The sequence below is a fragment of the Triticum urartu genome, chromosome 2A, assembly GCF_056163025.1.
Source record: "Triticum urartu cultivar PI428250 chromosome 2A, HENAU_Tu73, whole genome shotgun sequence".
In the NCBI taxonomy this organism is placed as follows: Eukaryota; Viridiplantae; Streptophyta; class Magnoliopsida; order Poales; family Poaceae; genus Triticum; species Triticum urartu.
This window is the reverse complement of record NC_141874.1, coordinates 74,784,448-74,811,477: the sequence shown is the minus strand read 5'-3', so window position 1 is coordinate 74,811,477 and position 27,030 is coordinate 74,784,448.

The window sequence follows — 27,030 nt, the reverse complement described above, 5'->3', positions numbered from 1 at the left end:
GGACTCCTCCGAAGAATGTCAAGCAAGTAAGAAGTTTTCTCGGTCTCGCCAGCTATTGCCGTCGATTCGTCGAGAACTTCTCCAAGATCGCTAGGCCTCTGACTAATCTGTGCATAAGGGCGTCAAGTTCCAATAGACCGACAAGTGCCAGGAAAGTTTCCAGGCGCTCAAAGACAAGTTGACTTCTGCCCCAGTGCTAGCTCCACCTAATACTAAGATGGACTTCGTCATTTACTGCGACGCTTCCTGTCAAGGATTAGGCTGTGTCCTAATGCAAGAGCGCAGAGTGATTGCTTATGCCTCTCGTCAACTGCGCCCTCATGAAGAAAACTACCCAGTTCACGACCTCGAGCTTGCTGCTGTCATTCATGCTCTGAAGCAGTGGCGACATTACCTTCTCGGTAATCGTTGTGAGATCTTCACCGACCACCAAAGTCTGAAGTATATGTTTACTCAGCCAGATCTGAACCTCCGTCAGCAGAGATGGATGGAGACTGTTGCAGACTTTGACGTGGGTATATCCTATACCCCAGGCAAGGCTAATGTAATGGATGATGCCTTGAGCCGCAAGTCTTACTGAAACCACCTGCAGGTTCACAAAGTTCAGCCCTCGCTTGTTGAAGAATTCAGAAAGCTGAACCTCCATATAGTTCCTCCGGGTGCATTCACTCCCCCTCCCCCCGAGTGCCACAAGATGAACCTCCATGTTGTTTCCCAGGGTTCTCTCAATACCTTGGCTGCTAAACCTGATCTCATGGACAGCATCAAAACACTACAGAATTATGACTCTCAAGCCCACAAGATTAAGCGCTACCTCGCTGAAGGAAGGCCCTCGTTCTTCACTATTGCTAATGATGGCATCTTGTACTTCAAGGGCCGCCTAGTGGTGCCATGTTCAGAGGAAAACCATGATATGACACAGGAGGTTATGAAGAAGCTCATGATACGCCTCTATCTATCCATCCTGGTAGCACAAAGATGTACCAAGACATCCGTTAGAGATTCTGGTGGTCTAATATGAAGCAAGACATTTCTCATTATGTTGCTGAGTGTGACATTTGCCGTCGTATCAAGGCAGAGCATCAAAGGCCTGCTGGAACTTTGCAACCTATCTCTATTCCTAAATGGAAATGGGACCATGTCGAGATGGACTTCGTCACCGGATTTCCCAAGTCACAGAAAGGTAATGATGCTATTCTTGTCGTCATTGACCGGCTTTGTAAGGTCGCACATTTTATCGCGGTCAAAGAAATAATCACTGCTAGTCAGCTTGCAACTCTCTACATGTCCAGAATTGTTTCACTTCATGGTATTCCTCTAGTTATCAGTTCGGACCATGGTAGCTTGTTCACTTCAAGATTCTGGGCAAGTTTCCAAGAAGCTATGGGAACTCATCCATCGTTCAGTACTGCGTTTCATCCTCAGTCGCAAGGACATGTTGAACATGTCAACCAAGTTCTCGAAGACATGCTTCAATCTTGTGTAATTTCCTTCGGCAAGAAATGGGAGGAATCTCTTCCGTATGCCGAGTTCTCTTATAATAATAGCTATCAAGCTAGTCTGAAGATGGCTGCTACCTCTTGAGCACTGCGTTGGATTTCCTTGAAGAGGAAAGGATGATGCAGCAAAGTAGTGTAAGTATTTCCCTTAGTTTTTGAGAACCAAGGTATCAATCCAGTAGGAGGCTACATGAGAGTCCCTCATACCTGCACAAAACAAATAACTCCTTGCAGCCAACGCGATAAGGGGTTGTCAATCCCTTCACGCTCACTTACGAGAGTGAGATCTGATGGATATGATAGAATAATATTTTTGGTATTTTTTTGATAAAGATGCAAAGTAAAATAAAAGCAAAGGAAATAACTAATTATTGGGAGATTAATATGATGAAAATAGACCCGGGGGCCATAGGTTTCACTAGTGGCTTCTCTCAAGAGCATAAGTATTTTACAGTGGGTGAACGAATTACTGTTGAGCAATTGATAGAATTGGGCATAGTTATGAGAATATCTAGGTATGATCATGTATATAGGCATCACGTCTGAGACAAGTAGACCGACTCCTGCCTGCATCTACTACTATTACTCCACTCATCGACCGCTATCCAGCATTCATCTAGATTATTAAGTTCATGAAAACAGAGTAACGCCTTAAGCAAGATGACATGATGTAGAGGGATAAATTCATGCAATATGATAAAAAAACCATCTTGTTATCCTCGATGGCAACAATACAATACGTGCCTTGCTGCCCCTACTGTCACTGGGAAAGGACACCGCAAGATTGAACCCAAAGCTAAGCACTTCTCCCATTGCAAGAAGGATCAATCTAGTAGGCCAAACCAAACTGATAATTCGAAGAGACTTGCATAGATAACCAATCATACATAAAATAATTCAGAGAAGATTCAAATATTGTTCATAGATAATCTGATCATAAACCCACAATTCATCGGTCTCAACAAACACACCGCAAAAAGAAGATTACATCGAATAGATCTCCACAAGAGAGGGGGAGAACATTGTATTGAGATCCAAAAAGAGAGAACAAGCCATCTAGCTAATAACTATGGACCCGAAGGTCTGAAGTAAACTACTCACACTTTATCAGAGAGGCTATGGTGTTGATGTAGAAGCCCTCCGTGATGGATGCCCCCTCCGGCGGAGCTCCGGAACAGGCCCCAAGATGGGATCTCGTGGATACAGAAGGTTGTGGCGGCGGAATTAGGGTTTTGGCTCTGTATCTGATCGTTTGGGGGTACGTAGGTATATATAGGAGGAAGGAGTACGTCGGTGGAGCAACAGGGGGCCCACGAGGGTGGAGGGCGCGCCTTGGGGAGGGGGGGGGTAGGCACGCCCCCCTACCTCGTGGCTTCCTCCTTTATTTCTTGACGTAGGGTCCAAGTCTCCTGGATCATGTTTGTTCCGAAAAATCTCGTTCCCGAAGGTTTCATTCCGTTTGGACTCCGTTTGATATTCCTTTTCTTCAAAACCCTAAAATAGGCAACAAAAAACAGCAATTCTGGGCTGGGCCTCCGGTTAATAGGTTAGTCCCAAAATTAATATAAAAGTGGATAATAACGCCCAATAATGTCCAAGACAGTAGATAATATAGCATGGAGCAATCAAAAATTATGGATACATTGGAGATGTATCAAGCATCCCCAAGCTTAATTCCTGCTCGTCCTCGAGTAGGTAAATGATAAAAAAGATAATTTTTGATGCAGAGTGCTACTTGGCATAATTCCAATGTAATTCTTCTTAATTGTGGTATGAATATTCAGATCCGATAGATTCAAGATAAAAGTTCATATTGACATAAAAATAATAATACTGCAAGTATACTAACTAAGCAATTATGTCTTCTCAAAATAACATGACCAAAGAAAGTTCATCCCTACAAAATCATATAGTTTAGTCATGCTCCATTTTCATCACACAAGAATGCTCTCATCATGCACAACCCCGATGACAAGCCAAGCAATTGTTTCATACTTTAGTAATCTCAAACCTATAAACTTTCATGCAATATATGAGCGCGAGCCATGGACATAGCACTATGGGTGGAATAGAATAGGGTGATGGGGGTTATGTGGAGAAGACAAAAAAGGACAAAGTCTCACATCAACGAGGCTAATCAATGGGCTATGGAGATGCCCATCAATTGATGTTAATGCAAGGAGTAGGGATTGCCATGCAACGGATGCACTAGAGCTATAAATGTATGAAAGCTCAATAAAAGAAACTAAGTGGGTGTGCATCCAACTTGCTTGCTCACGAAGACCTAGGGCACTTGAGGAGGCCCATTGTTGGAATATACAAGCCAAGTTCTATAATGAAAAATTCCCACTAGTATGACAAAACAAAAAAACTCTCTATCATGAAGATTATGGTGCTACTTTGAAGCACAAGTGTGGCAAAGGATAGTAGCACAAGTGTGGCAAATGATTACAACTCGATGCTAGAACAAAAGATGACTCTATATGAATGCCTCCAGCGGTGTACCAGGATATGCAATGAACTAAGAGTAACATGTATGAAAGAATTATGAATGGTGGCTTTGCCACAAATACTATGTCAACTACATGATCATGCTAAGCAATATGACAATGATGAATGTGTCATGATAAACAGAATGGTGGAAAGTTTCATGGCAATATATCTCGGAATGGCTATGGAAATGCCATAATAGGTAGGTATGGTGGCTGTTTTGAGGAAGATATAAGGAGGTTTATGTGTTAAGGAGTGTATCATATCATGGGGTTTGGATGCACCGGCGAAGTTTGCACCAACTCTCAATGTGAGAAAGGGCAATGCACGGTACCGAAGAGGCTAGCAATGATGGAAGGGTGAGAGTGCGTATAATCCTTGGACTCAACATTAGTCATAAGGAACTCACATACTTATTGCAAAAATCTACAAGTCATCAAAAACCAAGCACTACGCGCATGCTCCTAGGGGGATAGATTGGTAGGAAAAGACCATCGCTCGTCCCCGACCGCCACTCATAAGGAGGACAATCAAAGAACACCTCATGTTTCAAATTTGTTACATAACCTTTACCATACGTGCATGCTATGGGACTTGCAAACTTCAACACAAGCATTTCTCAAATTCACAACTACTCAACTAGCACGACTTTGATATTATTACCTCCATATCTCAAAACAATCATCAAGCATCAAACTTCTCTTAGTATTCAAAACACTCATAAGAAAAAATTTACTAATCTTGAATACCTAGCATATTAGGATTATTTAAGCAAATTACCATGCTATTTAAGACTCTGAAAATAATATAAGTGAAGCATGAGAGATCAATAGTTTCTATAAAACAAATCCACCACCGTGCTCTAAAAGATATAAGTGAAGTACGAGAGCAAAACTATATAACTCAAAAGATATAAGTGAAGCACATAGAGTATTCTAACAAATTCCAAATCATGTATGGTTCTCTCAAAAGGTGTGTACATCAAGGATGATTGTGGTAAACTAAAAAGCAAAGACTCAAATCATACAAGACACTCCAGGCAAAACACATATCATGTGGTGAATAAAAATATAGCTCCAAGTAAAGTTACCGATGGAAGTAGACGGAAGAGGGGATGCCTTCCGGGACATCCCCAAGCTTTGGCCTTTAGGTGTCCTTAGATTATCTTGGGGGTGCCATGTGCATCCCCAATCTTAGGCTCTTGCCACTCCTTGTTCCATAATCCATCAAATCTTTACCCAAAACTTGAAAACTTCACAACACAAAACTTAAAGTAGAAAATCTCGTGAGCTCCGTTAGCGAAGGAAAACAAAAGACCACTTCAAGGTACTGTAATGAACTCATTCTTTATTTATATTGGTGTTAAAGCTACTGTATTACAACTTCTCTATGGTTTATAAACTATTTTACTAGCCATAGATTCATCAAAATAAGCAAACAACACACGAAAAACAGAATCTGTCAAAAAGAGAACAGTCTGTAGTAATCTGTAGCTAGCGCAAGATATGGAACCCCAAAACTTCTAAAATAAATTTCTGGACGAGAGGAATTTATCTATTAATCATCTTCAAAAATAATTAACTAAATATCACTTTTCAAATAAAAATGGAAGCAGTTCTCGTGAGCGCTAAAGTTTCTGTTTTTTACAGCAAGATATCAAGACTTTCCCCAAGTCTTCCCAACGGTTCTACTTGGCACAAACACTAATTAAACACAAAAAACACAACCAAAAAAGAGTCTAGATAAATTATTTATTACTAAACAGGAGCAAAAAGCAAGGAATGAAAATAAAATTGGGTTGCCTCCCAACAAGCGCTATCGTTTAACGCCCCTAGCTAGGCATAAAAAGCAAGGATAGATCTAGGTATTACCATCTTTGGTTTTAGGGAAAAAGAGAGCGAACTTGTTATATATGTAATTAATCTTTCTATTTTGACAAATTACATGGCCATTAATGGTAGAATAAAGATTAAGAATGTTGCAGAAATTGGCATCTTGGCTAGCTTTTATCTCTTTAATAGATTCGTTTTGGTAAGAAAGCAAAAGAGATGTGATTTCAGCTTTCTCGTTAATGGGGTGCCCAAAAATAGTTTTCATCCTCTCATAGGTATCTATAGGGTCCCCTTCAAGAAAACCCTCTTCAAAAATAGAGTCTAAAACTTGTTTGAATGAAGCGGGCAGCCCAACATAAACGCTTTTTAAGTAAACCTCAATTAGATATTGGGGTACAAAGCTAGCCCGGATCCTTAACAGCCTATCCCAAGCATCTTTCAAAGATTCATCGAGTAAATATAGAAAAATGCCAGAATCATCTTCATCAAAATTACTAAGGTTCTCATTGATAACTCCGGCAAGTTTTTCCATAGCATTCCGATTTATGAGTTTAGATAAGATAGCAGGATTGTCTAAAGCACTAGAACTTGGGAGAGAACCCCCAATTCTTTTTGGTTCCGACATGGCGAGGGAAAAGCGGGTGAAAGGAGGCAAATAGAGAAAGAGAGGGAGGATAGAGGGAGAGAGGGCGAATAAAACGGCAAGGGTGAAGTGGGGGAGAGGAAAATGGCAAATAATGTAATGCGGGAGATAGGGGTATGTGATGGGTACTTGGTATGTTGACTTTTGCGTAGACTCCTCGGCAAGGGCGCTAGAAATCTTCTTGCTACCTCTTGAGCACTGCGTTGGATTTCCTTGAAGAGGAAAGGATGATGCAGAAAAGTAGCGTAAGTATTTCCCTCAGTTTTTGAGAACCAAGGTATCAATCCAGTAGGAGGCTACGCGCGAGTCCCTCGTACCTGCACAAAACAAATAACTCCTCGGAACCAATGAGATAAGGGGTTGTCAATCCCTTCACGGTCACTTACGAGAGTGAAATCTGATAGATATGATAGAATAATATTTTTGTATTTTTTGATAAAGACGCAAAGTAAAATAAAAGCAAAGGAAATAACTAAGTATTGGAAGATTAATATGATCAAGATAGACCCGGGGGCCATAGGCTTCACTAGTGGCTTCTCTCAAGAGCATAAGTATTTTACGGTGGGTGAACGAATTACTGTTGAGCAATTGACATAATTGAGCATAGTTATGAGAATATCTAGGTATGATCATGTATATAGGCATCACATCCGAGACAAGCAGACCGACTCCTCCCTGCATCTACTACTATTACTCCACTCATCGACCGCTATCCAACAAGCATCTAGAGTATTAAGTTCATGAAAACAGAGTAACGCCTTAAGCAAGACATGATGTGGAGGTATAGACTCATGCAATATGAAGAAAACCCCATCTTGTTATCCTCGATGGCAACAATACAATACGTGCCTTGCCGCCCTTACTGTCACCGGGAAAGGACACCGCAAGATTGAACCCAAAGCAAAGCACTTCTCCCATTGCAAGAAAGATCAATCTAGTAGGCCAAACCAAATTGATAATTCAAAGATACTTGCAAAGATAACCAATCGTACATAAAAGAATTCATAGAAGATTCAAATATTATTCATAGATAGACTTGATCATAAACCCACAATTCATCGGTCTCAACAAACACCCCGCAGAAAGAAGATTACATCGAATAGATCTCCACAAGAGAGGGGGAGAACATTGTATTGAGATCCAAAAAGAGAGAAGAAGCCATATAGCTAATAAATATGGACCCAAAGGTCTGAAGTAAACTACTCACACTTCATCGGAGAGGCTATGGTGTTGATGTAGAAGCCCTCCGTGATGGATGCCCCCTCCGGCGGAGCTCCGGAGTAGGCCCCAAGGTGGGATCTCGTGGATACAGAAGGTTGCGGCGGTGGAATTAGGGTTTTGGCTCCATATCTGATCATTTGGGGGTACGTAGGTATATATAGGAGGAAGGAGTACGTCGGTGGAGCAACAGGGGGCCCACGAGGGTGGAGGGCGCGCCTAGGGGGTAGGCACGCCCCCTACCTCGTGGCTTCCTCCTTTATTTATTGACGTAGGGTCCGGGTCTCCTGGATCATGTTCGTTCCGAAAATCACGTTCCCGAAGGTTTCATTCCGTTTGGACTCCGTTTGATATTCCTTTTCTTTGAAACCGTAAAATAGGCAAAAAAAATAGCAATTCTGGGCTGGGCCTCCGGTTAATAGGTTAGTCCCAAAAATAATATAAAAGTGGATAATAAAGCCCAATAATGTCCAAAACAGTAGATAATATAGCATGGAGCAATCAAAAATTATTGATACATTGGAGACGTATCAATGGCCCCCTTCGAAGTGTTATATGGACGAAAGTGTCGGACCGCTCTGAACTGGTTAGAAACTGGGGAACGTCCACTCTTCGGTCCGGATATTATCCAACATGCCGAAGAACAAGTCCGCACTATTCGTGAGAATCTCAAGATTGCTCAGTCACGTCAGAAGAGTCAGTATGACCGTCATCATAAAGACATGGTCTGTCAACCTGGCGAAAAGGCTTATCTTCGAGTTACACCAATGAAGGGTGCTCACCGCTTCGGGATCAAGGGCAAGCTAGCTCCTCGCTATATTGGCCCATTCACTATTCTTGAAAGGCGTGGAAAAGTGGCATATCAATTGGAGCTTCCATCAAACCTTTCTCAGGTTCATGATGTGTTCCACGTGTCATAGCTCCGCCGTTGCTTCAAGGACCCAATCCGAGCAGTGGATCATGAAGTGCTCGAATTGCAACAGGAACTCTCCTATAAAGAGCATCCGGTCCGCATTCTCGACCAAGCCGAACGCCGCACACGTCAGAAGGCAATCAAGTTCCTCAAGGTCTAGTGGTCGCATCACTCCGAAGATGAAGCCACTTGGGAGCGCGAGGACGGCCTGCGTGATGAATACCCCACACTGTTTCCTTCTACCTCCTAAATCTTGGGATGATATTTCTTGTAGTGGAGGAGTTTTGTAACGCTCGGATAATTAAGTTACAGTAAAACTCTGCTAATGATGCCACGTCACTTCGGTTACTGTTGATAACCTCGTGTTGATTCGAAACCGATACCAAATTTCAAATACAAAATCGAGTCAAACAATATATTTTTTCAAATATTGAAATAAAAATGTTCGGTGGGTGCCAAATATTGCACTGGTAATTATTGTGGAGAAAACCCATTTTTAGAAGTTGCCTAAATATTTTAAAATGATTTAAAACATAAAAGGAAATAAATAAAAGAAAAGGAATAAAAACAGAAAAACAAAACAAAAGAGAAATGGAAAAGGAAAACACCCCCCACAGGGGCACGACCCAGTTGGCCTCAGCCGCCCGAACGGGCCGGGCCAACCGGCCACCCCCCACACCACTTACCCCCCCCCCCCCCCCACGACGCGCCCCCTCCCCCGATCCAATCTGGATCGGGGCACGAACGGCTGCGACCCCGCCGCCGCCGCCGCAGGGACCACGCCGCCGCCTAGGACCTCCTCACCGGCCTGCCTCCCCGTCGACCCGTCATCTCCGTCCTCCTCCCCAAGCCCCGTTGCCCCGCTCCCTACGAACCCCGGTGAGACCCCGGCCCGCGCCCCCGAACCGCTCCGCCTCGCACTCGTCACCACGGTCACCGCCGCCCCACTCCAACACGGTGCGCGCTCACCGCGCCTGCTGCTCGCCGTCCGCACTCGTGCACGTCGCTCGGGGCCACGCCCCATGCCCCGCCGCTTCCGGCCGCGTCCCTACGAGCCATCGCCGTGCCCGCTTCCTCTGCTGCTGCCCTTGCCGCCCCGCCGCGTGTAGTGCGCGCCTAGTGCTTGCCTGCGGTCACCCAGTGTGTACGCGGCACCGCGCTGCTCGCCTGCGACGGCCGCGTCCCGCTCCCCTGCTCTACTGTTGCTGCCTTGCTTGCTCCGCAGCCTGCTCCCCGGCCACACCCGGGCAGCCCAGCTCCGCTCGCGCAACCGTGCACCCGCGTCCGCCGCTTCTCCCGCGCTCGGCCCGCCCCCGTCGACAGCGTCCCGCCGCCCGTGCACACCACTGTGCCCTCGCGCCGTCCGCACCTCCAGCCCACGTCGCCTCGCGCCGCTTACCGTCTCCGCTGCCCCAGCCCGGCCGCGCCTAGCCGCGCCGTGGCCACCCCTTCCTTCCCCGGCGGCTGCGGCCGCCCGTTGCGGTGGTCGGCGACTCCTCGCCGTCCTCCCTGTGTTGGAATGGGCGAGCGCCCGTCGCCCGCATGCCCGAACCCGATAGGCCCCCTGGCCCAATGACAGCTGGGGCCCACCCCAGAATGTTATAAAATAGAATTAAATAATAATAATAAAATTAATTAATTAATTAAAGAATTAATTAACTTAATTAATTAAACTAAACAACTAATTAAACTAACTAAACATGATTAGTTAGTCTAGTCAATGATGAACGGGACCCACCGTCAGGTTGTCGAGTCAACATCCCTATTGACTACTGACGTCATGCTGATGTCAGCAAGCACTATTCTGGATAATGTTGAATTAAAATAATTAAATAAATGCTAAAATGATTTAAATCTTTTAAAATCAATATAAAATAAACCGTAGCTCAGATGGAAAAACTTTGTACATAAAGTTGCTTAGAACGACAAGACGAATCCTGATACACGCAACTTTCCCCCTTCGATTCATCTGTCCAAAAACGCGAAACACCAGGGATATTTTCCCGGATGTTTCCCCCCTTCACCGGTATCACTTCATACCGCATTAGGGCACACCTACCACCGCTACTTGTCATGTCATGCATCGTTATGCATCTGTTTGCATTGTATTCATTGTTTCTTCCCCCTCTTCTCTCCGGTAGACTATGAGACTGACGCCGATGCTGGTGCCCCGATCGACAACGCTGTTGACGACCCCTCTTTCTTGCCAGAGTAACAAGGCAAGCTCCCTCCTTGATCACCACATATCGCCTATTCTTCTCTCTATTGCTTGCATTAGAGTAGTGTAGCATGTTACTGCTTTCCGTTAATCCTATCCTGATGCATAGCATGTCATTGTTGCTAAAGTTATTGATACCTTACCTGCAATCCAAATTGCTTAGTATAGGATGCTAGTTTATCATCAGTGGCCCTACATTCTTGTCCGTCTACCATGTTATACTATCGGGGCGTGATCACTCGGGAGGTGATCGCGGGTATATGCATATTATATGATACTTGTGGTGACTAAAGTAGGGTCGGCTCGTAGAGTACCCGCGAGTGATTCACGGATTGGTATGAAAGGACGTTTGTCCCGACGGCCCTCTGAGTGGATCTTTGTGGTGGAGCGACATGGTAGGTGGAGACCACCTATGAGAGAGGTAGGCCTGGCCCTGTTCGGCATCCGTGGTTAATTCAATTAAAACGCCTAACGAGATCTGGGTATTTGATCTGAGTCTGGCCACTGGCCTATACGCACTAACCAACTATGCGGGAACAGTTATGGGCACTCGACGTCGTGGTATCAGTCGAAGCCTTGGTGATGTCAGCAACTGAGCGGCACGCGCCGGATTGGACAGTAAGACTGCTCTTGTATTAAGGGGGCTTGGTCTGCTTCCAGCCGCCCTCGCAACGTGCAGGTGTGCAATGGGCGATGGGCCCAGACCCTTGCGCCATAGGATTTAGACCGGTGTGCTGACCTCTCTGTTGTGCCTAGGTGGGGCTGCGACGTGTTGATCTTCCGAGGCTGGGCATGACCCAAAATAGTGTGTCTGGACAAAGGGGATCGAGCATGTTGGGAAATGTGGTGCACCCCTGCAGGGAAGTTTATCTATTCGAATAGCCGTGTCCCTCGGTAAAAGGACGACCCGGAGTTGTACCTTGACCTTATGACAACTAGAACCGGATACTTAATAAAACACACCCTTCCAAGTGCCAAATACAACCAGTGATCACTCTCTCACAGGGCGACGAGGGGAGGATCGCCGGGTAGGGTTATGCTATGCGATGATACTTGGTGAACTTACCATCCACTCTCTTCTACATGCTGCAAGATGGAGGTTGCCAGAAGCGTAGTCTTCGATAGGTCTAGCTATCCTCCTCTTATTCTAGCATTCTACAGTTCAGTCCACATATGCTACCCTTCTCCATTTGATACCAATGCATACATATGTAGTGTAGCTCCTTGCTTGCGAGTACTTTGGATGAGTACTCACGGTTGCTTTGCTTCCCCTTTTCCCCCTTTCTATACCCCATTGTTGCGACCAGACGATGGAGCTCAGGAGCCAGACGCCACCGTCAATGATGACTCCTACTACTCTGGAGGTGCCTACTACTACGTGCAGGCCGCTGACGACGACCAAGAGTAGTTTAGGACGATCCCAGGCAGGAGGCCTGCACCTCTTTCGATATGTATCCCATTTTGTGCTAGCCATCTTATGACAACTTGTTTAACTTATGCTTGTACTCAGATATTGTTGCTTCCGCTGGCTCGTCTATGATCGAGCTCTTGTATTCGAGCCCTCGAGGCCCCTGGCTTGTAATATGATGCTTGTATGACTTACTTTTATTTGTAGAGTTGTGTTGTGATATCTTCCCATGAGTCCCTGATCTTGATCGTACACGTTTGTGTGTATTATCAGTGTATGATTGAATTGGGGGCATCACAGAACGTCACGTTGCATGGCCCCTTTTGATAGCGACCTTTATCATGCAGTATGTCGCTTTTATTATTCACCATCACAAGTTCGTGCAACACTCAATTTTCTCTTACACTAAATCTGCACTATTAGAAGCAATTTTTATTGCCCTTTTGCACTGATGATAACTTACTTGAGGGATCTTGCTCAATCCCTAGGTGGGTATAGTGGACTCTTGAAAATAAGATTTGGGTTTAATGGTTTTTGGATGCACAAGTAGTATCTCTACTTAGTGCGGATTTTTTGGCTAGCAAAGATAGGAGGCAAGCATCACATGTTAAAGGATCTATGACAATATGACTTCTATGTGAACATAAACAAACATAAATCATTAAGTTGTCTTTCTTGTCCAACGTCAACAATTTTGGCATACAATCTTTTGATGAGGACTCACACTCAACAAAGATTTCTGGGATAGTATATTTATATGTGAATCTTCTCTTCCCTTATTAATTCTTTCATGAGTTGCACCATTGACTAGTGCTATGTTTGTCAATGTATAATAAAATTTTCTACTTATACTTTTCCTTATGTGGTGCCATCACCTACCATAGGATTAGTATATAATCTTATTGATTTATTTCTTTCCTTTCTCTTTTTCCTTCTTTATTTGAAACATGAAAGTAAATAAAGAAAAAACTCAAACTAAACTTTATTATATAACTTGCACACAATTACAAGGATAGATCACTAAGCAAACTCTCAAGGAAAGAAAGGATCGAACTAACTTTTATTCATCTAATGCAAAAGATCGAACTAAAATAAGTAAAAGTAAAAAGATAATGGGATGATACAATACCGGGGCACCTCCCCCAAGCTTGGCGGAAGCCAGGGGAGTGCCCATACCCGATACTCAGTTCTCCTTTGGTGGTGAAGAAGATGATGGTGGTGATGAAGTAGAAATTTTGTACTCGGATTTCCATGGCAGTGGTGGTGGTGAGAAAGTGGAGGGTTTCCCCTTCGCTTCCTCTAGTTTCTGATGGAGAATAAAATTATCTATCCTCAACTCATCGTTATCCATCTCGAGTTTTATTATCTTCTTGCATAACGCCTCCATGCTCTCTTTTTGAACCAGGAGGAACCGATTCATCTTCTTCTTCGGAGGTCCAGCTATAGTGCCCCTCATCCCCATAGGACTTGGGGTTTGCGATGAAATCAGCAACATAGCTCTCACCCTCAGAGTATTGGGAAGACATATTTTCAGATCTAATGGGAAAGCAGCAAGAAAAGAGAACAGATGATTTCTCCGTGATACGGTGATCAGCAGGTTCAAGAAGTATATATAGTTTTTTTTATCTTGGAGGACAAGCATACGGGAGAAAAATGGAGTACGGAAGGTGTCCCAGGTGGGCACAACCCACCTGGGCGCGCCTTGCCTGGCGCGCCCTGGTGTCTTGTGTCCACCAGGGGACGCTTCCTGGAAAAGTTTATTTATTTCTAAAATTCTTAAATATTCCAAAACTAATAAAAATTATTTCTGCGGATTTTTCGGAGTCCATTTACTTACCGTATCATGTACCTCCTTATTTTCACGATTCTGGAGTGTTTCGGAAGGACTCTTTTATGTGTTCTTCCGGTGTCAAAGTTTGGATAATATTACTTTCAACGTTAATGGGCGTACCTGAGATATAATGCTTTATTCATTGCCCATTGAAAACCTTCGGGTTAGTACCTTCGGGATTATTTATTTTGATGGCTCCAGACCGATAAACCTCCTCGATGACATATGGGCCTTCCCATTTTGAGAGGAGTTTTCCTGCAAAGAATCTCAAATGAGAGTTGTACAAAAGAACATATTCTCCGACTTTAAACTCACGCTTTTGGATTCTTTTGTCATGCCATCTTTTAACTTTTTCTTTGAATAATTTTGCATTTTCATAAGCTTGGGTTCTCCATTCATCTAGAGAGTTAATATCAAATAACCTCTTTTCACCAGCCAGTTTGAACTCATAGTTGAGTTCTTTAACTGCCCAAAATGCTTTATGTTCTAACTCAAGAGGCAAATTACAAGCTTTTCCATAAACCATTTTATAAGGAGACATACCCATAGGATTTTTATATGCTGTTCTATAAGCCCAAAGTGCATCATCTAATTTCTTAGACCAATTCTTCCTGGACCTATTGCTAAGTTCAACTTGACCACTAGACTGAGGATGATAGGGTGATGCAATTATACGGTTAACATCATACTTGGCAAGCATTTTACCGAAAGCACCATGAATAAAGTGTGAACCACCATCAGTCATTAAATATCTAGGGAGTCCAAACCTTGGGAAAATAACTTCCTTAAGCATTTTAAAAGAGGTGTTGTGATCAACACTACTAGTTGGAATAGCTTCTACCCATTTAGTAACATAATCAACATCAACCAAAATATGTGTATGCCCATTACAGGAAGGAAAAGATCCCATGTAATCAAATCCCCAAACATCAAATGGTTCAACAACAAGTGAATAATTCATAGGCATTTGCTGATGCTTACCGATATTACCTATTCTTTGACATTCATCACAATATAAGACAAACTTACGGGCATCCTTGAAGAGAGTAGGCCAATAAAATCCAGACTGGAATACCTTACGAGAAGTTCTATCTCCAGCATGATGCCCTCCATAAGCTTCAGAGTGACATTTCCATAGGATTTGTCCCTGTTCATGCTCAGGTACACAATGTCTAATAATACCATCTACTCCTTATTTATAAAGATGTGGGTCATCCCAAAAGTAATGTCTTAAATCATAGAAGATTTTTTTTTGTTTTATTGGTATGTAAAGCTAGGTGGTAAATATTTAGCAACAATGTAATTAGCATAGTCAGCATACCAAGGAGTACTATGAGAAACATTTATTGCAGCTAACTGCTCATCAGGAAAACTATCATCAATAGGTAGTGGGTCATCAAGCACATTTTCAAGCCTAGACAAATTATTGATAACCCACAAGTATAGGGGATCAATTGTAGCCTCTTTCGATAAGTAAGAGTGTCGAACCCAACGAGGAGCTAAATGTAGAACAAATATTCCCTCAAGTTCTATCGACCACTGATACAACTCTACGCACGCTTAACGTTCGCTTTACCTAGAACAAGTAAGAAACTAGAAGTACTTTGTAGGTGTTTTTCGATAGGTTTGCAAGATAATAAAGAGCGCGTAAATAAAAAGTAGGGGCTGTTTAGATAAAGAAACAATAAAGTTAGTATAGCGAGTGTGGAAAAGTGGTGGTAGGAGTTGTGAAATTTTCCCTAAGCAATTGACTACTTTACTAGACCGATAGCAAGTTCTATGTGGGAGAGGCCACTGCTAGCATGTCATCCCTGACTTGGAATTATATGCACTTATGATTGGAACTATTAGCAAGCATCCGCAACTACTAAAGTTCATTAAGGTAAAACCCAACCATAGCATTAAGATATATTGGTCCCCCTTCAATCCCGTATGCATCAATTTCTATGTTAGGTTGAAGCTTCTGTCACTCTTGCCCTCCAATACATAGTCCTATCAACATACAACTAACCCTATGGTGTGATCCACGCGCGCGCTCATATGATGGGCACCAAAGGACAACAACATAACCACAAGCAAATTAAACCAATCATAGCAAATTCACCAATTACCGATAGGACAACGAAAATCTACCCAGACATCATAGGATGGCAACACATCATTGGATAATAATATGAAGCATAGAGCACCATGTTCAAGTAGAGGGTACATCGGGTTGCGGGAGAGTGGACCGCTGTAGATAGATGGGGGAAGGTGATGAAGATGTTGGTGAAGATGACGGAGGTGTTGGTGTAGATCGCCGTCACACGATGATGGCCCCGGCGGCGTTCTGGCGCCACCGGGAGAGAGGTGGAGAGAGCTCCCCTTCTTCTTCTTCTTCCCTGACCTTCTCCCTAGATGGGAGAAGGGTTTCCCCTCGGGTCCATGGCCTCCACAGCGGTGGAGGGGCGAGAGCCCCTCCGAGATTGGATATGTCTCTTTGTCTCTCTCTGTTTCTGCGTTCTGATTCTGCCCTTTCACCGTTTCTTAAATTCCCGGAGATCCGTAACTCCGATTAGGCTGAAATTTGAACATGTTCTCTATCCGGATATTGGCTTTCTTGCGGAGAAATAAGGGCACCAACCGCCTTACATGGTGGCCACGAGGGCCCAGGGCGCACCTGACCCCCTGGGGTGCGCCCCCTGCCTCGTGGCCCCCTCGGGCATCGTCTCGCGTTGATTCTTCTTCCCAAAAATCACATATATTCCAAAAAAATCTCCGTCAATTTTTAACCCGTTTGGACTCCGTTTGATATGGATTTTCCACGAAACAAAAAATATGCAACAAACAGGAACTGGCACTGGGCACTGATAACCCACAAGTATAGGGGATCAATTGTATCCTCTTTCGATAAGTAAGAGTGTCGAACCCAACGAGGGGCTAAAGGTAGAACAAATATTCCCTCAAGTTCTATCGACCACCGATACAACTCTACGCACGCTTAACGTTCGCTTTACCTAGAACAAGTATGAAACTAGAAGTACTTTGTAGGTGTTGTTGGGTAGGTTTGCAAGATAATAAAGAGCGCGTAAATAAAAAGTAGGGGTTGTTTAGATAAAGAAATAACTAAGTTAGTTTTAGTAGAGAGCTTGTTGTCAAACGAGAAAGTTATTTGTCCCTAGGCAATCGATAACTAGACCAGTAATCATTATTGCAATTTTATTTGAGGGAGAGGCATAAGCTAACATACTTTCTATTCTTGGATAATATACACTTATGATTGGAACTCTAGCAAGCATCTGCAACTACTAAAGATCATTAAGGTAAAACCCAGCCATAGCATTAAAGTATCAAGTCCTCTTTATCCCATACGCAAACAACCTACTTACTCGGGTCTGTGCTTCTGTCACTCACGCCACCCACCATAAGCAAATCATCAACATATTGCAAACCCTACAGCGGGCATCCCTCACGCTTGCGCGACACGAAGAGCACCATAGGACAGCACCAATAATAAAACATGCAACTCAAATCAATCACGATCATCAATTAACCCATAGGACAAAACGGATCTACTCAAACATCATAGGATAGCCATACATAATTGGGAAATAATATATAGCATTGAGAACCATGTTTAAGTAGAGATTACATCGGGTAAAAGAGGGGTTACACCGCTGCATAGAGGGGGGAAGAGTTGGTGATGATGGCGGTGAAGTTGTTTGTGTAGATTGCGGTGATGATGATGGCCCCGGCGGCGTTCCGGCGCTACCGGGAGAGAGGGGGAGAGAGCCCCCCTCCTTCTTCTTCTTCCTTGACCTTATCCCTAGATGAAAGAAGGGTTTCCCCTCTAGTCCATGGTCTCCATGGCGTAGGAGGGGCGAGAGCCCCTCCGAGATTGGATCTGTCTCTCTGTCTCTCTCTCTCTGTTTCTGCGTTCCCTGATTCTGCCCTTTCACCGTTTCTTAAATTACCGGAGATCTGTAACTCCGATAGGGCTGAAATTCTAACACAATATCTATCCCGATATTAGCTTTCTTGCGGCGAAATAAGGGCACCAACCGCCTTACGGGGTGGCCATGAGGGTCAGAGGCGTGCCCCCTGCCTCGTGGGCCCCTCGAGCATCGTCTTGCATTGATTCTTCTTCCCAAAATCACATATATTCCAAAAAAATCTCCGTCAGTTTTAATCCCGTTTGGACTCCGTTTGATATGGATTTTCTGCGAAACAAAAAACATGCAACAAACAGGAACTGGCACTGGGCACTGGATCAATATGTTAGTCCCAAAAATAGTATAAAAAGTTGCCAAAAGTATATGAAAGTTGTAGAATATTGGCATGGAACAATCAAAAATTATAGATATGACAGAGACGTATCAGCATCCCCAAGATCAATTCTTGCTCGCCCTCGAGTAGGTAAATGATAAAAAAGACACGAGTGGCCTGGCATAATATTGATCATGTAATCTAATCATGGCCTGAATATTAAGACACGAGTGATTCAAATCAATAGTCTATCATTTGACATTAAGACAATAATACTTCAAGCATACTAATAAAGCAATCATGTCTTTTCAAAATAACATGGCCAAAGAGAGTTATCCCTACAAAATCATATGGTCTGGCTATGCTCCATCTTCACCACACAAAATATTCAAATCATGCACAACCCCGATGACAAGCCAAGCAATTGTTTCATTCTTTTGATGTTCTCAAACCTTTTCAACTTTCGTGGAATACATGAGCGTGAGCCATGGACATAACACTATGGGTGGAATAGAATATGATGATGGAGGTTGTGTGGAGAATACAAAAAGGAAGAAAGTCTCACACCAATGCGGCTAATCAATGGGCTATGGAGATGCCCATCAATTGATGTCAATGCGAGGAGTAGGGATTGCCATGCAATAGATGCACTAGAGCTATAAGTGTATGAAAGCACCAACTGAAACTAAGTGGGTGTGCATCCAACTTGCTTGCTCATGAAGACCTCGGGCATTTGAGGAAGCCCATCATCGGAATATACAAGCCAAGTTCTATAATGAAAAATTCCCGCTAGTATACGAAAGTGATAACTCAATAGACTCTCTATATGAAGAACATGGTGCTACTCTGAAGCACAAGTGTGGTAAAAGTATAGTAACATTGCCCCTTCTCTCTTTTTCTCTCATTTTTTTATTTTCTTTTTGTTTTCTTTTTTTGATGGGCTTCTTGGGCCTCTTTTTTTAATTTTGGCTTCTTTGGCCTCTTTTATTTTTATTACCTCACATGGGACAATGTTCTAATAATGATGATCATCACACTTTTATTTACTTACAACTCAATATTACAACTCGATGTCTAAAACAAAGATATGACTCTATATGAATGCCTCCGGCGGTGTACCGGGATGTACAAAGATCTAGCATAGCAATGACATAAAAAATGGACAAGCCATGAAAACATCATGCTATCTATCTTATGTTCATGCAAAGCAATATGACAATAAATGCTCAAGTCATGCATATGATGATGATGATGGAAGTTGCATGGCAATATATCTTGGAATGGCTATGGAAATGCCATAATAGGTAGGTATGGTGGCTGTTTTGAGGAAGATATAAGGAGGCTTATGTGTGATAGAGCGTATCATATCACGGGGTTTGGATGCACCGGCGAAGTTTGCACCAACTCTCGAGGTGAGAAAGGGTAATGCTTGGTACCGAAGAGGCTAGCAATGATGGAAGGGTGAGAGTGCGTATAATCCATGGACTCAACATTAGTCATAAAGAACTCAAATACTTATTGCAAAAGTATATTAGCTATCGAAAGAAAGTACTATGCGCATGCTCCTAGGGGGGTAGATTGGTAGGAAAAGACCATCACTCGTCCCCAACTTCCACTCATAAGGAAGACAATCAATAAATAAATCATGCTCCGACTTCATCACATAACGGTTCACCATACGTGCATGCTACGGGAATCACAAACTTTGACACAAGTATTTCTACAATCCACAACTACCCGCTAGCATGACTCTAATATCACCATCTTTATATCGCAAAACTATTGCAAGGAATCAAACATATCATATTCAGTGATCTACAAGTTTTATGTAGGATTTTACGACTAACCATGTGAATGACCAATCCCTGTCATCTCTCTAAATAGATATAAGTGAAGCAAGAGAGTTTAATTATTTATAAAAAAATATGCCCACGCTCTAACAAATATAAGTGAAGCAAAAGAGCATTCTACAAATGGCGGTTTTCTATGTGAAGAGAAACATGCAATCCAAACTTCAAAAGATATCGGTGAAGCACATGAAGCATTCTATAAAGCCATACTAAAAATATATAAGTGAAGTGCATTGATCATTCTATAAATCACTATCTCATACCAGCATGGTGCATAAAAGAAAAGTGAAAACTAAATGCAAAAGACGCTCCAAGATTTACGCATATCATGTGACAAATAAAAATATAGCTCCAAGTGAAATTATTGATGATCGTTAGAAGAAAGAGGGGATGCCTTCCGGGGCATCCCCAAGCTTGGTTGCTTGGGAATCCTTGAATATTTCCTTGGGGTGCCTCAGGCATCCCCAAGCTTAGGCTCTTGCCACTCCTTATTCCTTCATCCATCATAATCTCTCCCAAAACATGAAAACTTCAATCACACATAACAGAAAGTTTGGTAAGATCCGTTAGTATAATAAAGCAAATCACTACCCTAAGTAATGTTGCAAACAAATTCATATTTTGTTTTTTCATTGTAGCTACTATAATATAACTTTTCCATGGCTTAATCCACTGACAGAAATTGATAGTTTCATCAAAACAAGCAAACTATGCATCAAAAAAATAGAATCTGTCTTAAACAGGACAGTCTTTAGTAATCTGAACATTAACCATACTTCTGGTGCTTCAAAAATTCTGAAACAATTAGGAACAATAAACAATTTGTATAGAAAGACAGTGCAGAAAGGTTCAGAATCGTTTGATGTTCCAGTAAAGAATGTAAAATCATGCACTACAGCCAAAGTTTCTGTTCTGCACCGTACAAACCAACAAGCAATGTAAATATCCTAAAGGCAAATCTTGGCACATTATTTTTATAATACAATGGAATTTTACAAGGGGATAATTTTTTTTGTTGAACAGTTTCTGTAATCAAGATTCACAAAGTTTCCGTGAGCATGAACAAAGTTCAAGGAGCTCCCCACTTCAACAATGCTTGTTTCTCTCACTTTCACTTTCCTTTTTGAAAAGTTTTGGGTTCCCCTCTTTATTTATTTTTTGTTTTTAAACTATATAAAAGCACTCAACAGAAGTAAATGACTCTCTAAAACTTCTGGGTTGTCTACCTGGCACTTCTTTCTTTAAAGCCATTAAGCTAGGCATATAGTGCTCAAGTAATGGATCCACCCAGATCCCAAGGTATATCAAAGCCAATTTGAATTAGCAATGATTTGGCATTTAGTAGTGAGCAAAAAGCAACATATATCATGTAAAAACAAAGTCTAACTCTCTTCCTATGCATCAGCATATCATAAAAGAACAATTCATGCACACAAAGTAAAGGCCAATGCATAGTATAAACAGTTTCTTGCAATTTTATCATATTGGAAACATGGAGAGGCGGAGATGTAGTTCCTCTCTCATAGTAATTGCAAGTAGGAGCAGCAAGCACATGCATATTATATGTGCAACGGTAAAAGGCAACCCATTAACATAATCCTTAATAAGTGCAAACTTCCCCTATATAGTGTAGTCGGGAGAATTCAAAAAGATAATAGGATATCATGCGTGGGTGCAATAGCAACAATTTCATGTTTAACATAAGGAACTATAGCAAGTTCATCTCCATAAGCATAATTCATATTGGCATCTTGGCCACAAGGATAGCAAGCATCATCAAAAGGGGATATATCAAAACAATCAACGAGATCATACAATCATCATAGCCATCATCCTTCGGTAAGCACGAAGGGAAATTAAACAATGTATCAGTTGAAGAGATACTCTCATTAGAAGGTGGGCATGGGTAGCTAATCCGCACTTCCTCCTTTTGGTCTTCGCTCTCCTCACCATCTTTTTCATCCAATGAGCTCACAGTTTCATCAATTTCTTCTTCCATAGACTCCAGCAAAATATTAGTCTCTTCTTGGACAGCGGAGACTCTCTCAATAAAATCATCAATATCGGAATTGAATTCATAATTCTCATAGCAATATTTAAGTATAGCAAAATTTTCAGGTCTGTAAACAGCATCATCAAGATTTTCACACTCTTTAAACAAAGATTCAATTTCATAAGCACCCATAAAAGCAAAGAATTCTTCTATTTGTTCCACATCATAGTAATCATATATACCATTAGCATAATAAGCCAAGGTTTTATCATCATTAAATTTGCATGAAAATGGAAGGTGTGGAGCCTTCATCCTAGAGCAACAAGTATAATCATATCTCAAGCATAGTTCTCGAGCATACCAATGCAACATATGAATTCGATCCCATAATAGTTTCCCTTTTTGAATCAAGCAATAATCCCTAAAGTATTCACGTTGATCCAACGTGTCTCCCATTACATAATTGAATGGGGTTTTCTCAGGATTATCAAAGTAGTACATAATATTTTTCACATAACCAGCATCGAGGGTTTTAGGAGGCTCCCCATCTCCATGAGTAGCAAGTGCACCTAATTTTTTGGTATTTCGTGTTCCATATCCATAACTAAAGATAGAAAACAACTTAGAGCAACAAATAAAAATTACTTAGTGATAAAGCAAACAAGCACACACGAGAAATATCACCCCACACTATAACTCCCCGGCAACGGCGCCAGAAAAAGGTCTTGATAACCCACAAGTATAGGGGATCAATTGTAGCCTCTTTCGATAAGTAAGAGTGTCGAACCCAACGAGGAGCTAAAGGTAGAACAAATATTCCCTCAAGTTCTATCGACCACCGATACAACTCTACGCACGCTTAACGTTCGCTTTACCTAGAAAAAGTATGAAACTAGAAGTACTTTGTAGGTGTTGTTGGAAAAGTTTGCAAGATAATAAAGAGCGTGTAAATAAAAAGTAGGGGCTGTTTAGATAAAGAAATAACTAAGTTATTTTTAGTAGAGAGCTTGTTGTCAAATGAGAAAGTTATTTGTCCCTAGGCAATCGATAACTAGACCAGTAATCATTATTGCAATTTTATTTGAGGGAGAGGCATAAGCTAACATACTTTCTCTTCTTGGATCATATGCACTTATGATTGGAACTCTATCAAGCATCTGCAACTACTAAAGATCATTAAGATAAAACCCAACCATAGCATCTTTATCCCATACGCAAACAACCTACTTACTCGGGTTTGTGCTTCTGTCACTCACGCCACCCACCATAAGCAAATCATGAACATATTGCAAACCTTACAGCGGGGATTCCTCACGCTTGCGCGACATGGAGAACATCGTAGGACAGCACCAATAATAAAACATGCAACTCAAACCAATCATGATCATCAATTAACCCATAGGACAGAACGGATCTACTCAAACATCATAGGATAGCCATACATCATTGGAAAATAATATATAGCATTGAGCACCATGTTTAAGAAGATATTACAGCGAGTAAAGGAGGGGTTACATCGCTGCATAGGGGGGGGGGAAGAGTTGGTGATGATGGCGGTGAAGTTGTTGGTGTAGATTGCGGTGATGATGATGGCCCCGGCGGCGTTCCGGCGCCACCGGCAGAGAGAGGGAGAGAGCCTCCCTTCTTCTTCTTCTTCCTTGACCTTCTCCCTAGATGGGAGAAGGGTTTCCCATCTGGTCCATGGTCTCCATGGCGTGGGAGGGGCGAGAGCCCCTCCAAGATTGGGTCTGTCTCTCTGTCTCTCTCTGTTTCAGCGTTCCCTGATTCTGCCCTTTCACCGTTTCTTAAATTCTCGGATATATTAGCTTTCTTGAGGCGAAAGAAGGGCACGAACCACCTTACGGTGTGGCCACGAGGGTCAGGGGGCGCCTGCCCCCCCCCCCCCCCCCCCGCCTCGTGGGCCCCTCAAGCATCATCTCGCGTTGATTATTCTTCCCAAAAATCACATATATTCCAAAAAAATCTCCGTCAGTTTTTATCTTGTTTTCCGTTTGATATGGATTTTCTATGAAACAAAAAACATGCAACAAACAGGAACTGGCACTTGGCACTGGATCAATATGTTAGTCCCAAAAATAGTATAAAAAGTTGCTAAAAGTATATGAAAGTTGTAGAATATTGGCATGGAACAATCAAAAATTATAGATACGACAGAGACGTATCAGGCACTGGATCAGTATGTTACTCCCAAAAATAGTATAAAAAGTTGCCAAAAGTATATGAAAGTTGTATAATATTGGCATGGAACAATAAAAATTATAGATACGACGGAGACGTACCAGCATCCCCAAGCTTAATTCTTGCTCGTCCTCGAGTAGGTAAATGATAAAAAAGATAATTTTTGATGTGGACTACTACCTTGCATAATCTTGATCATGTAATCTAATCATGGCATGAATATTAAGACACGAGTGGTTCAAAGCAATAGTCTATCATTTGACATTAAGACAATAATACATCAAGCATACTAATAAAGCAACCATGTCTTTTCAAAATAACATGGCCAAAGAAAGTTATCCCTACAAAATCATATGGTCTGGCTATGCTCCATCTTCACCACACAAAGCATTCAAATCATGCACAACCCCGAAGACAAGCCAAGCAATTGTTTCATACTTTTGACGTTCTCAAACCTTTTCAACTTTCACGCAATACATGAGCATGAGCCATGGACATAGCACTATAGGTGGAATAGAATATGATGATGGAGGTTGCTAATCAATGGGCTATGGAGATGCCCATCAATTGATGTCAATGCGAGGAGTAGGGATTGCCATGCAACGGATGCACTAAGAGCTATAAGTGTATGAAAGCTCAAACTAAAAACTAAGTGGGTGTGCATCCAACTTGCTTGCTCATGAAGACCTAGGGCATTTGAGGAAGCCCATCATTGGAATATATAAGCCAAGTTCTATAATGAAAATCCCCACTATTATATGAAAGTGATAACTCAAGAGACTCTCTATATGAAGAACATGGTGCTACTCTAAAGCACGAGTGTGGTAAAAGGATAGTAACATTGTCCCTTCTCTCTTTTCCCTCATTTTTTTCTTTTTTCTTTTTTTGTAGGCTTCTTTGGCCTCTCTCTTTTTTGGGGGGATTCTTTGGCCACTTTTATTGTGATAACCTCACATGGGAAAATGTTCTAATAATGATGATCATCACACTTTTATTTACTTACAACTCAATATTACTACTCGATACTGGAACAAAGATATGACTCTATATGAATGCCTTCGGCGGTGTACCAGGATATGCAATGATCTAGCATAGCAATGACATCAAAAAATGGACAAGCCATGAAAATATTCATGCTAGCTATCTTACAAGCATGCAAAGCAATATAACAATGAATGCTCAAGTCATGTATATGATGATGACGGAAGTTGTCACACCCTAGCTAGTTCAAGCATTAGAGAGTGCATCATGTTTAAATTTCTCTTAAATTTGAAATGGGGAAAGCAGAAACCCCCAACACCCCCCCTGGAAACAACTAGGGTTTACTAAAATTATTTTCAATGAACCTGAAATGCCCTTCTAAAAAGTTCACCCTCCTTGTCTTGGGTTAAAACCTCTGGCAAAATTGGTGCACAATTTTCTAGGTCAACAGAAGGTCATTGAATTAAATCATAAGTATTTGAATTTGGGCATTTAAATGCTATAAAATAATTTAAATGCTCAAATAATCCTGGAAATAAATGTTTGCTGTTGGAAATAATCTAAACAGAGCCCACAATTATTTTCAGGATTTTTGGAAACGTTTTAGTATTTTATTTAAAGCCCAATAGTTGCAGTTAATTAGAAAAACAAAAACAAATAAAGAGAGAGAGAGAGAGGGAAGCCCACCCGGGCCTTACCTGTGCTGGCCCAGCCACCTGGCTCGGCCCAGCCTGCTGGCTCTGCCACTCGTGGTCCTCCTCGCGCCAGAAGGACGCGGAGCGCGTGGCTGGCGCCCGCGGCCACACGCCGGCCACCTCCTGCTTCCGCCGACGCCTGGAGACGCCTAGGGGTGCCACGCGACCCCCACGTCCCCCTCTCATCCTCGCTCACTCTCCCCTCATCTCCCTCACCCTCTCCCGCACCATGGCCGACGAGCTTGTCGCCGTCTCACCGCCGTAGTCCTGCTCTCCGTCACCCCCTCGCCTCTCTGACCTGTCCAGAAGCTCCGCCATGACGCCCTCGCCCTCCCCACCGAGCCACGCATCGCCGGAGGCCCTGCATCGCCGCCATCGGATCGTCTTCAACCTCGGTACCCGCCGGACGCCGTTCATCGGTTCGCCTCGCTCCGGTCGTCCCTGAGCCCAGTGAGCTGCTCATCGACCTCCCTGTGAGCTCCACCGCCTTTCCCCTCTTCTTTCCCACGCGTTTGCACCCTCTAGGCCATAGTTCCACCATGGCCGAAGCTCGTCTCCGCTCGAGCTCGTCGCCGGCGTCGCTCCGGCGACCATTTGGTCCTCCCGTGCTATGCAACGTGCTTGCCGCATCGCGTAGTGCCTCGCTAGCGCTTCAGTTTCCGTGTTTGCACACCGCAGCCCACTCCCCGCACATGGCCGAACTCCGGCCGCCGCCTTGGAGCTCGCCGTCGTCGTCTCCGGCCACCGTAGGCCCGGCCTCCACCACCACTAGATGCGCGACTGCAAGAGTTCTCCAACGAGCCCAAGAACGGCCTTGCCCGTGCCCTGTGGGCGTTTTCCGAGCTGCGCCACCATCTCGGGCCTCGCCGGTGTCGAGTCGCTGGCGAGTTTGACCCAGTTTGACTCCTGGGTGGGCCCAGGTAGACCCCCCCTGAGTCTATGATAGGTGGGGCCGGTCTGCTAACTAATTTAGGATTAGTTTTAATTAATTTTAATTAAATCAGTCACTGACATG